Raw genomic sequence first — 20,603 nt, forward strand, 5'->3', positions numbered from 1 at the left:
CCTCTGGGAGTATGGACCCAAGGTCATTGTGGGTTGCAGAAGGTAGAAGGTCTGGCTTCTGTAACTGCTTCCCTGCTGAACATGGACATTGACTGGTCGATCCATACTCTCAGTCTGGGGTTAGAAAGTTTTAATGGGCTGGATGGTGGTTCATCTGGTTGAGTGCACATGTTATAATGCTCAAGGATCTGGGCTTGAGCTCCTGGTCTCCACCTGCAGGGGAAAGCTTTGTGAGTGGTGAAGCAAGGCTACAGGTGTCTCTCTTCTTCTCTATAACCTTCCCTCTAAATTTCTGTCCAATAACTAAATAAAGATAATGATAATAAAGTTATTTAAATCAGTGCCCAAGATAGTGCAGAGAGTTACTTAGAATTTTTGGTCTCTCCCATGTACAAGGATATATATATTAAATTCCCCTTTACTTTAACTGATTAGATAATTATTTGTCCAGCCTTGAAGAATTGATAGGAGTACAGAATGATTTATTTCTACTCTCACAGAATCTTGATTCGTTAATTCCTTAAAAGAGGAATTCAAATTCCCAACAGTGTCATCTCAGTCTATTTAGGGAATTACGATGACCATCAGCACCATTCTGTGACTAATTTTCCTTCTCAGTTTCAGTTATCACCCTGGGGCTATTCCCTTTCAAATTTATACTCTTGAGAAGAACAAACAAAATGGAAGTTACAAGATTTGGTAGAATTTTAAAAAGAAAATATTGAGGACTGTTTCAAGAACTGGAAAATGAACAAAACAAATAAACAAGTCAGCTTCTTAGATACTTTCTATTTTTTTATTTCTACATGCATATGAGTAAGCATTTAGAGTTAGTGTCACATTTACACTGTCTTATCTCTCTAATTAGTGCAATAGATATTTTTATCTCTCCAAGGGACTTTAACACACATTAAAGACCCAACCTGAATAAGTCTATCTCTCCCTCCACTCCCTTTGATTCTTTTTTTTGTCTCCTTCTTAGAGGGAGGCCAAAAAAAAAAAAAAAAAGCAGACTAAAAAACATTTCAATAATTGATTTCCTTTTTTCCTATTAGAATTCCATTAGCACTACTTTCTGAGGCTCACGTTGTTCTAATACTAAAGTACATAGCAATATGTTTATAAATTACATGACTCTGAATGAGCAAATGGCCTAGGAAGGGTGGATTTATAATCCTGGGTAGAAAGAAGAGGAGAAAGGGGGGAGGGGCAAGATAAAATAGCAGTGCTGATGCAAATTGGTGAAATAGTAGAGTATTAACACTTCTGGAGTTGGGAAATTCAGGTCATAAAATTGACTAATTTAGCAATCAGGTATTTTGTGTCTACTATGTATCAGGCACAGAGCTGAACAGTAGAGATAAAAAGGTGATTAAGGCACCAGCCCCTTATTTAAGGGCTTTATGTTCTCCACAGGGAAATAAATAAATAGAAACAAATCTAACTTTATGAGTTAGTCTCCTGATCCAGGCTTTGCTCTGCTCACTTCCAACTCTTCCCATGGGAAGAGTGGCTTTTTAATTTGAACCTGCATTGTATACGGATTCATGCCTTCCAAATTCTTCTCAGTGTCTGTTGACCTGACAAATGAGCAAGCATTCTTATCTGCATTGTGAATCATGATTAGGTTTACTAAAGTAGGTTCTGCCCTGCCAACCAAGCTTCTTGTTTTCCAGCTCTTAGATGTCTAAGGGCATAGTATGACCATTTATTTTTTGGCATATTATGACTATTTATTATTATATTTAATAAGCCACATGTTCTTATCAAACTTTAAATACTGATGGAACTGATATTCTTGTCACCATCTATACACCTATATTTAACTTTAAATTCTATCTGAACTCACAAAAGTTTGTTTCTTGGACATCTTCATAGTTCACATAATATTTCGTTGTTTTAATGGACTTTAGTCATCATTCTACCATTATAAAAATGGCTCTAGGACATTGATTCAACTCAGACTCAGAAATATCCTCATTACCAAGGAGAAGTAAATAATAGTTGTGATTAATAGAAAAATCATCTGGAATGTTTTGTACAACTTAAAAAAAATCTGTAGCATGTGTTTCACTGTTTTTGGTAGATTGTCAACACCCTGGAAATTGAGGTTTTAGCTGACAAAACTATGAGGGTGAGTGTGTACCAAATTAGGGCAACACAAGAAAGTAGATACCAGGATATTTCATGGAGTTGAGAAAGGCTGTCATAACTTTTCTCAGTGACTTTCCTTCTCTTTGTAAGATTTTTGATATGGAACAAACATTGTAGGATTCAGTACCACTGGGAAGTTCTCTTTGTTCTCCCTTTGTTATTTCATAGGATCTGTGGCATAGTGTTTCCAAAACAGTGGAATGAATTTCTTTGTCTATAAGGATAGTCTACAATATCAGAGAGTCAGCCAAGAGCAGGAATTATGACAAATTCACCTTTGTATTGGTCCTCAAGATTTAAATGAGGAAAGGAAGGGTTTGATTATGCTAACTGAATTCTAAATATCCTCAACCTTGATGGAAGAGGGTTTCCAAAGAAGCTAAGAGCAGAAGCGGTAATCAGAACTTTGGAAAATAAACAAAAAACTGAAGATAAAGTGTATATGAATGTTTGGTATAAAATATCAGAGCCAAATTCATTTTCTTCTCCAGTTGATGTCTTGGTACTTGTCATGCTGACTCCCAAGGCATTGTTAACAGTAACAAAGTCAAGTAATTAGAGGTACTAAACAAAAAACTCTAAGAATGCTAACTTTGGACAAGACTGCACAACTGTGGAATACCTTGAAAAAAAGTATTTGAGAACAGATATCAGATTTCATTCTTTTTTTCTTTTCAATTTTTTTTAATTAAGAAAGGATTAATTAACAAAACCATAGGGTAGGAGGGGTACAACTCCACACAATTCCCACCACCCAATCTCCATAACCCACCCCCTCCCCTGATAGCTTTCCCATTCTCTATCCCTCTGGGAGCATGGACTCAGGGTCATTGAGGGTTGCAGAAGGTAGAAGGTCTGGCTTCTGTAATTGCTTCCCTGCTGAACATGGGCGTTGACTGGTCGGTCCATACTCCCAGTCTGCCTCTCTCTTTCCCTAGTAGGGTGTGTCTCTGGGGAAGCTGAGCTCCAGGACACATTGGTGGGGTCTTCAATCCAGGGAAGCCTGGCCAGCATCCTGGTGGCATCTGGTACCTGGTGATTGAAAAGAGAGTTAACATACGAAGCCAAACAATTGTTGAGCAATCATGGACCCAAAGCTTGGAATAGTGGAGGGGAAGTGTTAGGGAGGTACTCACTGCAAACTCTAGTGTACTTCTGCTTTCAGGTATATATTTTGCAGTAGTTTATGGATATGTGTGAACATAAGCTCTCTCTCACAGAAACTGGTGTATATCTAGGTTATGGGACTTTGTTAAAAAGTGAACCACCTGAGATGAAATTAGAGTGTACTATTAAAGGAAAGGTCTCACCTGAGTAATGAAGCTGAAGGGTTGTCATTCCACACGTGAAGTCTCTGGACACAGTCTGAGGTGAAGCATGTTGAGGTGGCAATCGTTGCGTTGGTTAGGTTGTGATCGGCGGATGCAATATTATTTGGTATGGATTGGGAGAGGCATATGGGAAAGTGGGCCCTATCCAGGGGTTCCAGGACTGGGGGAAGTAGGGGCTCTATAGTGGAGATGTGAATTCCTGGTGTCTTAGGGTGCAAAAAGACAATCGATAGTTAATGTTATCATCACATTATTTGGTAATTGGGTTAACTTTGAAAAGTCTTTTTGTAATGGTTTGCTGTACAGTATCCAGTATCTTGTATATAGCTGTGCTATTGGATGCTTCTAATCTACTTGGTCTAGGCTTTTGAGAGAGTCGGCATATCAAATACATAGCCTATATTTTAAGAAGATTCAGTTTGTGTTTTGAAAAACTTTGAGACATACAATTGATTTTCCCCCTCTCATATTAATTAACTACTGATTTATATGTCTACATTTTTCTAGGAGTGTACATAAACACCATTCCCACCACCAAAAGACTGTGACCCTTCCCTCCCACCCACTCCCACCCTCCACTGTCCCAGGAAGCTGCATGTCTACCCCTCACCACAGGGTTTTTACTTTGGTGCCCTACTTACAATTTGATCAGGTCCTGCTTTTAGTTTCCCTTTCAGATCTTCTTAGTCAACTTCTGTTGATGAGTGGGATCATCCCATACTCATCTTTATCATTCTGACTTAGCTCACTTAACATAATTCCTTCTAGCTCTGTCCAAGATGGGTCAGAGAAGGTGGGTCCATTGTTCTTGATAGCTGCATAGTATTCCATTGTGTATATATACCACAGCTTTCTCAGCCACTCATCTGTTGTTGGGCACCTGGGTTGCTTCCAGGTTTTAGCTATTATGAATTGTGCTGCTATGAACATAGGAGTACACACCTCTTTTTGGTTGGGTGTTATGGAGTCCTTGGGGTATAACCCCAGGAGAGGAATTACTGGATCATATGGAAGGTCCATGTCTAGCCTTCTGAGAGTTTTCCAGACTGCTCTCCACAAAAGCTGTATCAATTTACATTCCCACCAGCAATGTAAAAGGGTTCCTCTGTCCCCACATCCTCTTCAGGATTTGTTGCTGCTGTCCTTTTTGATGTATGCCATTCTTACAGGAGTGAGGTGGTATCTTAGTGTTGTCTTAATTTGCGTTTCTCTGACTATCAGTGACCTAGAGCAGTTTTTCATATGTTTGTTAGCCTTTTGGATCTCCTCTGTGGTGAATGTTTTGTTCATATCCTCTGCCAATTTTTGGATGGGGTCATTTGTTTTTTTGTTGCTAAGTTTGCTGAGCTCTTTATATATTTTGGTGATTAGTTTCTTGTCTGATGTATGGCATGTGAAGATCTTCTCCTATTCTGTGAGGGGTCTCTCTGTTTGTTTAATAGTTTCTTTGGATGTGCAGAAGCTTTTCAATTTGATGTAGTCCCATTGGTTTTTTTCTGCTTTAGTCTTCCTTGCAATTGGGTTTGATTCATCAAAGATGTCCTTGAGGTGTAAGTGGGAAACTGTTTTACCAATGTTTTCCGCTAAATATTTGATTGTTTCTGGTCTGACATCTAGGTCTTTGATCCATTTGGAGTTGATTTTTGTTTCTGGTGAGATAAGATGGTTCAATTTCATTCTTCTGCATGTTTCAACCCAGTTTTCCCAGCACCATTTATTGAAGAGAGCCTCCTTTTTCCATTTAAACCTTTGGGCCCCCTTATCAAAGATTAGATGTCCATAGGTGTGGGGATTTATTTCTAGGCTTTCAATTCTGTTCCACTAGTCTGTGTGCCTATTTTTGTTCCAGTACCATGCTGTTTTCATGATGATGGCTTTATAATATAGTTTAAGGTCTGAAAGTGTGATGCCTCCATTTCGGTTTCTTTTCCTTAAGATGGTTTTGGCAATTCTAGGTGTTTTCAGGTTCCAGATAAATGATTGTAGTGTTTCTATTCTCTTAAAGAAGCTTGGTGGAACTTTGATGGGTATTGCATTAAATTTGTATATGGCTCTGGGGAGAATATTCATTTTGATGATATTTATTCTTCAAATCCATGAGCATGGGATATCTTTCCATTTCTTGGTATCAGTTTCTATTTCCTTGATTAGCGACTCATAGTTTTCAGCATACAAGTCTTTCACTTCTTTGGTCAACTTGATTCCTAGGTATTTGATTGATTTTGCTGAGACAGTAAATGGGAGTGATTTCTGGATGTCTTCTTCTTCAGATTTAGTGTTTGCATAAAGAAATGCCACTGATTTTTGTACATTGCTTTTGTAGCCAGATACCTTGCTATATTGCCTAATAACATCCAGAAATTTTCTGCTGGATTCTTTAGGTTTTTCTATGTATACTATCATATCATCTGCAAATAGTGAGAGGTTGACTTCTTCCCTTCCAATCTGTATTCCTTTGATTTCTTTCTCTTGCCTGATTGCTATGGCAAGAACTTCCAACACTATGCTGAAGAGTAATGGTGACAGTGGAAAGCTAGTCCCCAATCTGAGGGGAAATGCTTTCAGCTTCTGTCCATTGAGTATGATGTTGGCTGTAGGTTTGCTATATATAGACTCCACTATCTTGAGGAATTTCCCATCTATTCCCATTTTTTGTAGAGTTTTGAGCATGAATCAGTGTTGGATCTTGTCAAAGGCTTTCTCTGCTTTTATTGAGATAATCATGTGGTTTTTGGCTTTGCTTTGATTGATGTGGTGAATGACATTGATTGACTTACGGATGTTGAACCAGCCTTGCATTCCTGGGATGAATCCCACTTGGTCATGATGATCAATCTTTTTGTTATGTTGCTGTATCCGGTTGGCCAAGATCTTGTTTAATATTTTGGCATCTATGTTCATCAGAGATATTGGTCTGTAGTTTTTCTTTTTTGTTCTGTCCCTATCAGCTTTTGGTATCAGGGTGATGTTGGCTTCATAAAAGGTGGAAGGGAGTATTCCTGTTTCTTCAATCTTATGGAATCCTTAAGAAGTATGGGTATTAACTGTTTCCTGAAAGTTTTGTAGAATTCGTTTGTGTAGTCATCTGGTCCAGGACTTTTGTTGTTGGGGAGATTCTTAATAATGGTTTCAATTTCTTTGTCTGTGATGGTGCATTTAGATTTTGTAGTTCTTCTTGGTTCAGTTTTGGAAGGGCATATGTTTCTAGGAATTGTTCCATTTCTTCCAGATTCTCTAGCTTGGTGGCATATAGTTCTTTATAGAAGTTTCACAGGATTCTCTGGATTTCTGTGGTGTCAATTGTGATATCTCCTCCATCGTTTACAATTCTATTAATTTGAATCTTCTCTCTTTTTTGTTTGATGAGTCTGGCTAGTGGTTTGTCAATTTTGTTTAATCTTTCAAAGAACCAACATTTGGCTTCATTTATCTTTTGTATGGTTCTTTTAATTTCAATGTTGTTTATTTATGCTCTAACTTTAGTGATTTCTGTCCTTCTGGTTGCTTTAGGGTTCCTTTGTTCCTCTTCCTCTAAGTCCTTGAGGTGTGCAGTAAGGTCGTTCATTTGAGCTTCTTCTTGGTGTTTAATATGTGATTGTATGGCTATAAGTTTCCCTCTTAGTACTGATTTCGCTGTGTCCCAAATATTTTGATAGGTTGTGTCTTCATTTTCATTAGTTTACAGGAACACTTGAATTTCCTGCTTGAGTGAGTCCCTGAACCAGTGGTTCTTAAGTAGTATGTTATTTAGTTTCCAAATTCTGTGACTTTTAATAATTTTCTGTTTGTTGTTAAGTGTTAGTTTTACTCCACTGTGGTCTGAGAAGATACTTGGGATGATTTCAATGCTCTTGAATTTATTGATGCTGTCTTTGTGGCCTAACATGTGGTCTATCCTTGAGTATGTGTTATGTGGATTTGAAAAAAAGGTGTATTCCAGTTTTTTGGGGTGGAGGAGTCTGAAAATGTCCAAGAGGTCTAGTCCGTCAATCTCTTCATTCAATTCTCTTGTATCTTTATTGGTTCTCTGCTTTGTTGATCTAAGTGTGAGAGTGGGGTATTGAAGTCTCCCACTATTATTGTATTACTATTGATTTATTTTTGAAATTCTTTCAGTAGGTGTTTAATGTATTTAGATGGTCCCTCATTGGGTGCATAGATGTTAATAATTGTTAAGTCTTCTTGGCTTATTGATCCTCTAATCATTATGTAATGTCGTTGCCTATCTTTTATTACTTTCTTTAATTTAAAATCTATCGTGTCTGAGATGAGAATGGCTATTCCTGCCCTTTTTTGTGGTCCGTTAGCCTGTATGATAGTTTTCAATCCTATCACTTTAAGTCTGTGTTTATCTTGTTGTGACAGATGGGATTCTTGCAAGCAGTATATGGTTGGGTTATGTTTTCTGATCCATTCCCCCCACCCTGTGCCTTTTGATGGGTGAGTTTAAGCCATTGACATTTATTGATATTATGGATTTAATGTATTGTAGTGCCATTGTTCAAAAAAATTTTGTTTCCTCTGATATATTGCTAGTATTATAGTGATGTTCTTGTTTATAAGAGGTCTTTTAGAACCTCTTTCAGGGCTGGCTTGGTGATGGTTTCCTCATTTAACTGTTGTTCATCTAAGAAGGTTTTGATCCCTCCATCTAGCTTGAATGAAAGTCTAGCAGGATATATTACCCTTGGTTCAAACCCTTTTTCATTCAGGGCTTGATAGGTATCTTGCCATTCTCTTCTGGCTATTAGAGTTTGAGTGGAGAAGTCTGCAGATAATCTTATGGGTTTTCCCTTGTATGTGACATTTGTTTCTCTCTTGCAGCCTTTAGGATCCTTTTTTATCCTTACTTCTTCTCATTGTGACTATGATGTGTCTTCAGGTCTGGGTTGATTCTGTTTGGTACTCTCTGGGCCTCTTGAATCTTGATGTCCTTTCTGTTATTCAGGTCTGGAAGTTTTCTATGATTTCCTCTAGAATGTTTGCTTCCCCTTCCTCTCTTTCTTCCTCTGGCAGGCCAATTATACGAATGTTACTTCTTTTGAGATCATCCCATATGTCTCTGTTGTTGTTCTCAGTGTCTCTCAATCTCTTTTTAAGCTCTTTCACCTCTTTCTTTGTTTTCTGTAGCTCATCCTCTGTCTGACTAATTCTGTTTTCTGCTTCTGTTGGTCTGCTTTTCCTTGCCTCAGCTTCTTTCTTCATTACTGCTATTTCAGCTTTCAGTTCTCTAATTGCCTCAAGATAATCAGTATTTTCCTTGGGGGTCTCAACTGTTGTTTCCCTAATACTGCCATTCCTTTCCTCCAATGTTATTTTCATTTCTGTGATTAATAAGTTTATTATTGCTTGCATACTTTTCTTATCTATGGTTACTTCTGGCTGATTTGTAGTTTCTTCTGGGCTCTTGTCTTCATTCATTTGACTAGAAGTTTTATTTGTTTTTGATCTACCCATTTTTTTGATTTATGTGTTTCTTTTTTATGCTCTGTTGTTCCTCAGTTGTTGTGTCTTGAGTACAAGTAACACTGTACTAAATACCTTTATGACAATTGCAATCACCAACCTCAGGAATTACAGTAGCAACTGAAGTAAGTATTGAAGTAGTTTAATCGTTACCAGTTAGCCAAACAATTTCTCCTGTCCGTGAAAAAATAGTAACCAAATCCCAGTGAAGAAAGAGAAAAGAATGAAAGGACAGCAAGAATAGACAGTTATGCAAATCTACTATCCACTGTATATTCTAGGGGTAACAAGAGGGGAAAGGGAACTAGAGCAGAGATACACACATAGAGAGTCCACTCTGAGTCAGATTTCTTCCCCAAAATAATTCACATATTCAGAAAGGCAAAGAAGAAGGAAGAAGTGTATGACAAGATTAAAAAAGAGAGAGAGAGAGAGAGAGAGACAAGAGACAGAAAAGGGAAAAGGTAAGAAAAAGAGCTGTAATTAAAGAGCAGTGAAAGGAAATTCCCAAATATGTATCAGTGAATTCAAAAAAGCACACTGTTTGTTGGTGTGGGGGCTAGGGGTTGTGACTTTGGAAGCTGTAGGATTAAGGAAGAAGGGATGACAAGAAAAAAAAACAGAAAGAGAGAGAAAAAAGAAAAAGATATGAAAAAGAACAGTCATAAAAGGGCAGTGAAAGGAAAGGGTTTTTTAAAAAAATGTATTTATTTTTATTATTTAATTAGCTATGTGGGGTGAGGTGGGGGAGGTTGGCTACTTAGAAAGAAAAAAGTCCAGAGGTTTCAGAGGGGTATAGACTTATAATTAATGATACTCCCTGGTGGGACAGGAATTTGGTAAAGAAAAGGAGTTCCTAGCAGGGGATCCTGTTAGGAGCTGGTCCCCAGGGACTGGTTATGGGGGGGGGGGGTGGGTGGGAAGGATGTATGCTTGAAAATTAAAAGGAAGAAAAAAAAAATTTTCCCCTTTTTTCCCTACTCTAATTCTTAACCCAAATTAAGTTATAGTCACCTCCTTGGTGTCACCGCTAGGACGCCTTATTGGCTGGCTTCCAGGAGATGTGGTCAGAGCTCAGCCACTAGCAGCTTCTCAGTCCCATCAGATTTCATTCTAAGGAATAACTAATATGTAAGATTTCTTAGCATCAGGAAACAGTTTTGGGTTAATAAAAGTAAAATTTAATTTCCCAGTTAATTTTCATTTTTCTATGGAATGTTGGATTTTTATTTGAAGTTGTAATAATCACCTAATGCTTCTTTCCCACTGTAACAAGTATTTACTGTTTTCCTTCGTCCAAGTTATCTTCTGTTCCAAATTATGTGCTGTTCCTAGTCAACCAGTTAGTATGAATCAATCCACTCAGTAATGACGTTAAGAAACATGAAGATTTATGTTGTAGAGTTTTACTTCAAATCTATAGCATAGACATCCTTTGGTGTGTTACATTACACACAGTTCTCATACCCTAGGAATTAAAGAAATTAAGTTAAAGAAATATTTTCAGGGGAGTCGGTGGTAGCGAAGCGGTTTAAGCACATGTGGCACAAAGCTCAAGGACCAGCATAAGGATCCAGGTTGGAGCCCCAGGCTCCCCACCTGCAAGGGAGTTGCTTCATAAGCAGTGAAGCAGGTCTGCAGGTGTCTATCTTTCTCTCCCCCTCTCTGTCTTCCCCTCCTCTCTCCATTTCTTTCTGTCGTATCCAAAAATGACATCAACACAACAATAATAAAACAAGGGCAACAAAAGGGAATAAATAAATTAATAAAAAACTAAAAAACTAAAAAAAGAAATATTTTCACATTTACTGTAATATACACTGGTGAGTGAATCAGAGAAGGGTATGGAAACGTGTAGTGTAGAATTTGATTTTTGTGGAACAGTTGAATAATTGGTTTACTTGGTTGATTAGGGACACAACACAAATTGATTAGAGTCCTGAGCTAGCTGTGACTCAGGCAGATAGGAATGCTTGCTGCAAGTGGCAAGAGGGACTGGATAATTATGAGAACTTTAAAGGAAAAAGTACCACTCAGTACAAAAATTGAAGTATAAAAGTACAATTAAAAATAAGAAAAAGCAAATCCTACCCAGAAGATAATTTTATTAACATGAAAAGGATAATCTATTACAGAAATTAATATGTTTGGGGACCAGGTGGTGACACACCTGCTTGAGTGTACATGTTACAATTCATAAGGACCCAGGTTTGAGCCCCCAGTCCCCACCTGCAAGGGGAAAACTTCACAAGTGGTGAAGCAGGGCTACAGGTGTCTCTGTGTTTCTTCCTCTTTGTCTCCCCCTTCTCTCTTGACTTCTGACTGTCTCTATCCATTAAATAAATACATATAATAAAACATTTAAAGAGAAATTATTCTTTATGGTAATCAATAGCTGTTTTGGTGTCATGGACTTATTAAGTCTTCATATCTTAAGAATTATTTACTCTTAACAAATCAACAATTTCAGCACCTCCAATTCTAGTTGTCAGGAGTTTATATTCTCATTCCCAATTTTATTCACTTAGGACCCTGAGCAGTCTGTTTCTTTGCTGAGGTCATTCTTAGTGCTTCTGACAATGCTCCCTCAACTATCTTGGCCTGCTCTACACTAATAATATTTTTGAGTGTTTACAATAGACTTGGGTCTATTCTAATCATTTTTTACTTATTAGCTGTTCCCTTCCCTCCTTTCCTTCATTCCTCCCTCCCTTCCTTCCTTCCTTCTTTCTTTCCTTCCTCCCTCCCTTCCTTCCTTCCTTCTTCCTTCCCTCCCTCCCTCCCTCCCTTCCATCATCATCATCATCATCATCATCATCATCATCTTCTTCTTCTTCTTCTTCTTCTTCTTCTCCTCCTCCTCCTTCTTCTTCTCCTCCTCCTCCTTCTTCTCCTGCTTCTCCTTCTTCTTCTCCTTCTCCCTCTCCTTCCTCTTCCTCTCCCTCTCCTTCCTCTTCTTCTTCTTCTTCTTCTTCTTCTTCTTCTTCTTCTTCTTCTTCTTCTTCTTCTTCTTCTTCTTCTCCTTCTCCTCCTCCTCCTTCTCCTCCTCCTCCTTCTTCTCCTGCTTCTCCTTCTTCTCCTTCTCCTTCTCCCTCTCCCTCTCCTTCCTCCTCCTCCTCTTCTTCTTCTTCTTCTTCTTCTTCTTCTTCTTCTTCTTCTTCTTCTTCCTCCCCCTCCTCTTCCTCCTTCTTCTCCTCTTCCTCCTCCTTCTTCTCTTTCATCTGGATTCAACTTTTCGTTGGTCCACTGAGATTACCTGCCTTTTTTTTCTCAAAGAAAGTTTTGTTTAATGGAAAAATAAATAAGTGAGAAGTTTGTTTCCTCCTCTCCTGGAGAATTTATCAGAGAGTTAAGTAATACATACATAAGAAATTTTGAAGGGGTTAAACATCTCTGATTACTAAAGATACTTATTTTTTCCCTATATTTTGAAATTATTTCCATTGAATATTCTCTGGGTCATGCCAGTACAGTGAACAAAATTTCATAGGCCCCTTGGAGTATACCTAAAATAGACTTCCTAGCTTTTTCTAAAATAGAAATCCCAAATGACATATGCTATATTCTTACCTTAGGTTCCTGATTATTAAACAATTGTTCCTCTCTATACCTTATTGCTTTTCAACTACCAAATTCCAGATGCTAACATGACACCTACCCAACTTCCCTAGGCAGACGACCTCACCATTGTGTCCTGGAACCCCACCTTTCCAGAGTCCTGCCCCACTAGGGAAAGATAGAAATAGTCTGGGGGTATGCATGGACCTGTCAACTTCCATTCCCAGTGGAGAAACAATTACAGAAGCCAAACCTTAAAACCTTACACCTTCTGCACCTCATAATGATCCTGGGCCCATGCTCTCAGAGGGATAAAGAGTAGGAAGACTTCCAATGGAGGGGATGGGATAAAAAATAGTTTCTTTGGATGTGCAGAAGCTTTTCAATTTGATGTAGTCCCATTGGTTTGTTTCTGCTTTAGTCTTCCTTGCAATTGGGTTTGATTCATCAAAGATGTCCTTGAGGTGTAGGTGGGAAACTGTTTTACCAATGTTTTCCTCTAATATTTGATTGTTTCTGGTCTGACATCTAGGTCTTTGATCCATTTGGAGTTGATTTTTGTTTCTGGTGAAATAAGATGGTTCAATTTCATTCTTCTGCATGTTACAACCCAGTTTTTCCAGCACCATTTATTGAAGAGAGCCTCCTTTTTCCATTTAATACTTTGGGCCCCCTTATCAAAGATTAGATGTCCATAGGTGTGGGGATTTATTTCTGGGCTTTCAATTCTGTTCCACTGGTCTGTGTGCCTATTTTTGTTCCAGTACCATGCTGTTTTGATGATGATGACTTTATAATATAGTTTAAGGTCTGGGAGTGTGATGCCTCCATTTCTGTTTCTTTTCCTCAAGATGTTTTTGGTAATTCTAGGTGTTTTCAGGTTCCACATAAATGATGTTGTGTTTGTTCTATTCTCTTAAACAAGCTTGGTGGATATTTCATGGGTATTGCATTAAATTTGTATATGGCTCTGGGATAATATTCATTTTGATGATATTTATTCTTCCAATCCATGAGCATGGGATATCTTTCCATTTCTTGGTATCAGTTTCTATTTCCTTGAGGGTCTGACTGTTTATAGAAGACCTTTAAGAACTTCTTTAAGGGCAGGCTAGGTGATAATTGATTCCTTCAACTGCTGCTTGTCTGAGAAGGTTTTTATGCCTCCTTTTAGTCTGAATGACAGTTTAGCAGGATACAGTAGTCTTGGTTGAAAGCCTTTCTCACTGAGTACTCGATAGATATCTTGCCATTCTCTTCTGGCCTGTAGTGTTTGTGTGGAGAAGTCTGCTGCTAATCTTATGGGTTTTCTTCTGTAGGTGACTCTTTGTTTTCCTCATGCAGCCTTCAGGATCCTTTCCTTATCCTGATTTATTTCCATTCTAAATATAATGTGTAATGTGTCGTTAAGTCTGGGTTAATTCTGTTTGGGGCCCTCTGGGCTTCTTGAACCTTTATGACTTTGATGTTTTCTAGACTAGAGAAGTTTTCACCTATTATGTCCTGAAGAATGCTTTCTTCCCCTCCCTCTCTTTCTTCCTCTGGTAAGCCAATTATGCACATATTATTTCTTTCAAAGTCACCCCATAGGTTTCTGTTATTGTGTTCAGTATCTCTTAATCTCTTTTTGAGATCTCTTACTTCTTTTTTAGTTGTCTCTAATTCATCCTCAATATTGCTAATTCTGTATTCAGCCTCATTTATTCTACTCTCTATCCCCTCCTGTTTTCTCGATTTCATCTATTTTGTTACCCTGTTTTGATACTGTTTTAGCTTGTTCAGCTAGTTATGCTCTTAGCTCAGCTATTTCACCTTTCAGCTCTCTAATAACCTTGAGATATTAGTGTTTTATTCCAGAGTCTCACTTGTTGTTTCTGCATTTCTGATGACAATTCTTTCAAACTCTTTAGTTACTTCTGTTATTGTTTCCTCACCTAGTGTTTGGATGTTGACCTTATTATTTTGTTGTCCAGCCTTTGGGGGGCTTTTAGCTATACTCTTGTCCTGGTTCATTTCTCCAATATTTCTTCTTGTTGGTTTAACCTTTTTATATAGTATGTTATGAGGTCCCTCTCTCAGTACTTTTCAAATTACTGATCACTCTTGCCTGGATTGACTTGTTTCTGAGTAAGGTAATTAGAGGGTTCACTGCTGTGGAAATTAACAGTATTTCAATATTATTTCAATCCCTGAATTGGAGCACATTGGCTGTTAAAGCCTCTTTTGTTCTTTTTCTTTTTTTTTCAAGTTGACAGATGTACTTGGAGTTTATTTGCTTTATTTTTTCATTTACATTTATTTTAAATTTTTTATTTAAGAAAGGATTAGTGAACATAAAAATAAGGTAGGAGGGATACAACTCCGCACAATTCCCACCGCCCAATCCATATAACCCACCCCCTCCCTTGGTAGCTTTCCCATTCTCTAGCCCTCTGAGAGCATGGATCCAGGGTCGTTGAGGGTTGAAGAAGGTAGAAGGTCTGGCTTCTGTAATTGCTTCCCCGCTGAACATGGGCGTTGACTGGTCGGTCCATACCCCCAGTCTGCCTCTCTCTTTCCCTAGTAAGTTGTGTCTCTGGGGAAGCGGCGCTCCAGGACATATTGGTGGGGTCTTCAATCCAGGGAAGCCTAGCCAGCATCCTAGTGGCATCTGGAACCTGGTGATTGAAAAGAGAGTTAACATATGAAGCCAAACAATTTGTTGAGCAATCATGGATCCCAAGCTTGGAATAGTGGAGAGGAAGTGTTAGGGAGGTACTCACTGAAAACTCTAGTATACTTCTGCTTTCAGGTATATATTTTGCAGTAGTTTATGGATACGTGTGCACATAAGCTCTCTCTCACAGAAACTGGTGTATATCTAGGTTATGGGATTTTGTTAGAAAGTGAACTACCTGAGATGAAATTAGAGTGTACTATAAAAGGAAAGGTCTCACCCGAGTAATGAAGTTGAAGGGTTGTCATTCCACACGTGAAGTCTCTGGATACAGTCTGAGGTGAAGCATGTTGAGGTGGCAATCGTTGCTTTGGTTACGTTGTGATCAGCGGATGCAATATTATTTGGTTTGGATTGGGAGATGCATACGGGAAAGTGGGTCCTATCCAAGGGTTCCAGGACTGGGGGAAGTAGGGGCTCTATAGTGAAGATGTGAAGTTCCTGCTGTCTTAGGGTTCAAAAAGACAATCAATAGTTAATATTATCATCACATTATTTGTTAATTGGGTTAACTTTGAAAAGTCCCTTTGTTAGGGTTTGCTGTACAGTACCCAGTATCTTGTATATAGCTGTGCTATTGGATGCTTCTAATCTACTTGGTCTAGGCTTTTGAGAGAGTCCACATATCAGATACATAGCCTATATATTAAAAAGATTCAGTTTGTCTTTTGAGAAACTTTGAGACATACAATTGATTTCCCCCTATCATATTAATTAACTACTGATTTATATGTCTACATTTTGCTAGGAGTGTACATAAACACCATTCCCACCACCAAAGGACTGTGACCCATCCCTCCCACCCACTCCCACCCCCCACTGGCCCAGGAAGCTACATGTCTACCCCTCACCACAGGGCTTTTACTTTGGTGCCCTACTTACAATTTATCAGGTCCTGCTTTTAGTTTCCCTTTCAGATCTTCTAAGTCAGCTTCTGTTGATGAGTGGGATCATCCCATACTCATCTTTATCTTTCTGACTTAGTTCACTTAACATAATTCCTTCTAGCTCTGTCCAAGATGGGTCAGAGAAGGTGGGTTCATTATTCTTGATAGCTGCATAGTATTCCATTGTGTATATAGACCACAGCTTTCTCAGCCACTCATCTGTTGTTGGGCACCTGGGTTGCTTCCAGGTTTTGGCTATTATGAATTGTGCTGCTATGAACATAGGAGTACACACCTCTTTTTGGTTGGGTGTTATGGAGTCCTTGGGGTATAACCCCAGGAGAGGAATTACTGGGTCATATGGAAGGTCCATGTCTAGCCTTCTGAGAGTTTTCCAGACTGCTCTCCACAGAGGCTGTACCAATTTACATTTCCACCAGCAATGTAAAAGGGTTCCTCTGTCCCCACATCCTCTCCAGCATTTGTTGCTGCTGTCCTTTTTGATGTATGCCATTCTTACAGGAGTGAGGTGGTATCCTAGAATTGTCTTAATTTGCATTTCTCTCACAATCATTGACCTAGAGCATTTTTTCATATGTTTGTTAGCCTTTTGGATCTCCTCTGTGGTGAATGTTTTGTTCATTTCCTCTGCCCATTTTTGGATGGGGTCATTTGCTTTTTTGGTGCTAAGTTTGCTGAGCTCTTTATATATTTTGGTGATTAGTTTCTTGTCTGATGTATGGCATGTGAAGATCTTCTCCCATTCTGTGAGGGGTCTCTCTTTTTGTTTAATAGTTTCTTTGGATGTGCAGAAGCTTTTCAATTTGATGTAGTCCCATTGGTTTGTTTCTGCTTTAGTCTTCCTTGCAATTGGGTTTGATTCATCAAAGATGTCCTTGAGGTGTATGTGGGAAAGTGTTTTACCAATGTTTTCCTCTAAGTATTTGATTGTTTCTGGTCTGACATCTAGGTCTTTGATCCATTTGGAGTTGATTTTTGTTTCTGGTGAGATAAGATGGTTCAATTTCATTCTTCTGCATGTTTCAACCCAGTTTTCCCAGCACCATTTATTGAAGAGACCCTCCTTTTTCCATTTAATACTTAATAATAATGGGCCCCTTATCAAAGATTAGATGTCCATAGGTGTTGGGACTAACTTCTGGGCTTTCAATTCTGTTCCACTGGTCTGTGTGCCTATTTTTGTTCCAGTACCATGCTGTTTTCATGATGATGGCTTTATAATATAGTTTAAGGTCTGAGAGTGTGATGCCTCCATTTCGGTTTCTTTTCCTTAAGATGGTTTTGGCAATTCTAGGTGTTTTCAGGTTCCAGATAAATGATTGTAGTGTTGGTTCTATTCTCTTAAAGAAGCTTGGTGGAACTTTGATGGGTATTGCATTAAATTTGTATATGGCTCTGGGGAGAATATTCATTTTGATGATATTTATTCTTCCAATCCATGAGCATGGGATATCTTTCCATTTCTTGGTATTAGTTTCTATCTCCTTGAGTAGCGACTCATAGTTTTCAGTATACAAGTCTTTCACTTCTTTGGTCAACTTTATTCCTAGGTATTTGATTGATTTTACTGAAACAGTAAATGGGAGTGATTTCTGGATGTCTCCTTCTTCAGATTTAGTGTTTGCATAAAGAAATGTCACTGATTTTTGTACATTGATTTTGTAGCCTGATACCTTGCTATATTGCCTAATAACTTCCAGTAATTTTCTACTGGATTCTTTAGGTCTTTCTATGTATACTATCATATCATCTGCAAATAGTGAGAGCTTGACTTCTTCCCTTCCAATCTGTATTCCTTTGATTTCTTTCTCTTGCCTGTTTGCTATGGCAAGAAATTCCAATACTATGTTGAAGAGTAACAGTGACAGCGGACTGCCCTGTCTAGTCCCCGATGTGAGGGGGAATGCTTTCAGCTTCTATCCATTGAGTATGATGTTGGCTGTAGGTTTGCTATATATAGACTCCACTATCTTGAGGAATTTCCCATCTATTCCCATTTTTGTAGAGTTTTGAGCATGAATGGGTGTTGGATTTTGTCAAAGGCTTTCTCTGTATCTATTGAGATAATCATGTGGTTTTTGGCTTTGCTTTGATTGATGTGGTGAATGACATAGATTGATTTACGGATGTTGAACCAGCCTTGCATTCCTGGGATGAATCCCACTTGGTCATGATGAACAGTCTTTTTGATGTGTTGCTGTATCCGGTTGGCCAAGATCTTGTTTAATATTTTGGCATCTATGTTCATCAGAGATATTGGTCTGTAGTTTTCCTTTTTTGTTCTGTCCCTATCAGCTTTTGGTATCAGGGTGATGTTGGCTTCATAAAAGGTGGAAGGGAGTATTCCTGTTTCTTCAGTCTTATGGAATAGCTTAAGAAGTATGGGTATTAACTGTTTCCTGAAAGTTTTGTAGAATTCATTTGTGAAGCCATCAGGTCCAGGACTTTTGTTGTAGGGGAGATTCTTAATAACGGTTTCAATTTCTTTGTCTGTGATTGGTGCATTTAGATTTTGTAGTTCTTCTTGGTTCAGTTTTGGAAGTGCAAAGGTTTCTTGAATTGTTCCATTTCTTCCAGATTCTCTAGCTTGGTGGCATACAGTTCTTTATAGAAGTTTCGGAGGATTCTCTGGATTTCTGTGGTGTCAGTTGTGATATCTACTGCATCATTTACAATTCTATTAATTTGAGTCTTCTCTCTTTTTTGTTTGGTGAGTCTGGCTAGTGGTTAGTCATTTTTGTTTAATCTTTCAAAGAACCAACATTTGGCTTCATTGATCTTTTGTATGGTTCTTTTGTTTTCGATGTTGTTGATTTCTGCTCTAACTTTAATGATTTCTGTCCTTCTGGTTGCTTTAGGGTTCCTTTGTTCCTCTTCCTCTAAGTCCTTGAGGTGTGCAGTAAGGTCGTTCATTTGAGCTTCTTCTTGGTGTTTAATATGTGATTGTATGGCTATAAGTTTCCCTCTCAGTACTGCTTTAGCTGTGTCCCAAATATTTTGATAGGTTGTGTCTTCATTTTCATTAGTTTCCAGGAACATTTGAATTTCCTGTTTGAGTGAGTCTCTGATCCAGTGGTTCTTAAGGAGCATATTGTTTAGTTTCCAAATTCTATGTCTTTTAATAATTTTCCGTTTGTTGTTAAATGTTAGTTTTACTCCACTGTGGTCTGAGAAGATAATTGGGATGATTTCAATGCTCTTGAATTTATTGATGCTATCTTTGTGGCCTAACATGTGGTCTATCCTTGAGTATGTGTTATGTGGATTTGAAAATAAGGTGTATTCCAGTTTTTTGGGGTGGAGGAGTCTGAAAATGTCCAAGAGGTCTAGTCTGTCGATCTCTTCATTCAATTCTCTTGTATCTTTATTGGTTCTCTGCTTTGTTGATCTAAGTGTGAAAGTGGGGTATTGAAGTCTCCCACTATTATTGTATTACTATTGATGTATTTTTGAAATTCTTTCAGTAGATGCTTAATGTATTTAGATGGTCCCTCGTTGGGTGCATAGATGTTAATAATTGTTAATTCTTCTTGGTTGATTGATCCTCTAATCATTATGTAATGTCCTTGCCTATCTTTTATTACTTTATTTAATTTAAAATCTATCGTGTCTGAGATGAGAATGGCTGTTCCTGCCCTTTTTTGTGGACCGTTAGCCTGTATGATAGTTTTCCATCCTTTCACTTTAAGTCTGTGTTTATCTTGTTGTGACAGGTAGGATTCTTGTAAGCAGCATATGGTTGGGTTATGTTTTCTTATCCATCCTCCCACCCTGTGCCTTTTGATGGGTGAGTTTAAGCCATTGACATTTATTGATATTATGGATTTAATGTATTGTAGTGCCATTGTTCTAAAAAAAATTTGTTTACTCTGATATATTGCAAGTATTATAGTGATGTTCTTGTTTATAAGAGGTCTTTTAGTACCTCTTTCAGTGCTGGCTTGGTGATGGTTTCCTCCTTTAACTGTTGTTTGTCTAAGAAGGTTTTGATCCCTCCATCTAGCTTGAATGAAAGTCTAGCAGGTTATATTATCCTTGGTTGAAACCCTTTTTCATTCAGGGCTCGATAGATATCTTGCCACTCCCTTCTGGCTTTTAGAGTTTGAGTGGAGAAATCTGCAGATAATCTTATGGGTTTTCCCCTGTATGTGCCTTTTTGTTTCTCTCTTGCAGCCTTTAGGATCCTTTCTTTATCCTTACTTCTTCTCATTGTGACTATGATGTGTTTTGGTGTCTTCAGGTCTGGGTTCATTCTGTTTGGTACTCTCTGGGCCTCTTGAACCTTGATATCCTTTCTGTTATTTAGGTCTGGGAAATTTTCTTGTATTATTTCCTCTAGAATATTTGCTTCCCCTTCCTTTCTTTCTTCCTCTGGCAGGCCAATTATACGAATGTTACTTCTTTTGATATCATCCCATATGTCTCTGTTGTTGTTTTCAGTGTCTCTCAATCTCTTTTTAAGCTCTTTCA

Source organism: Erinaceus europaeus, chromosome 17, assembly GCF_950295315.1.
Source record: "Erinaceus europaeus chromosome 17, mEriEur2.1, whole genome shotgun sequence".
In the NCBI taxonomy this organism is placed as follows: Eukaryota; Metazoa; Chordata; class Mammalia; order Eulipotyphla; family Erinaceidae; genus Erinaceus; species Erinaceus europaeus.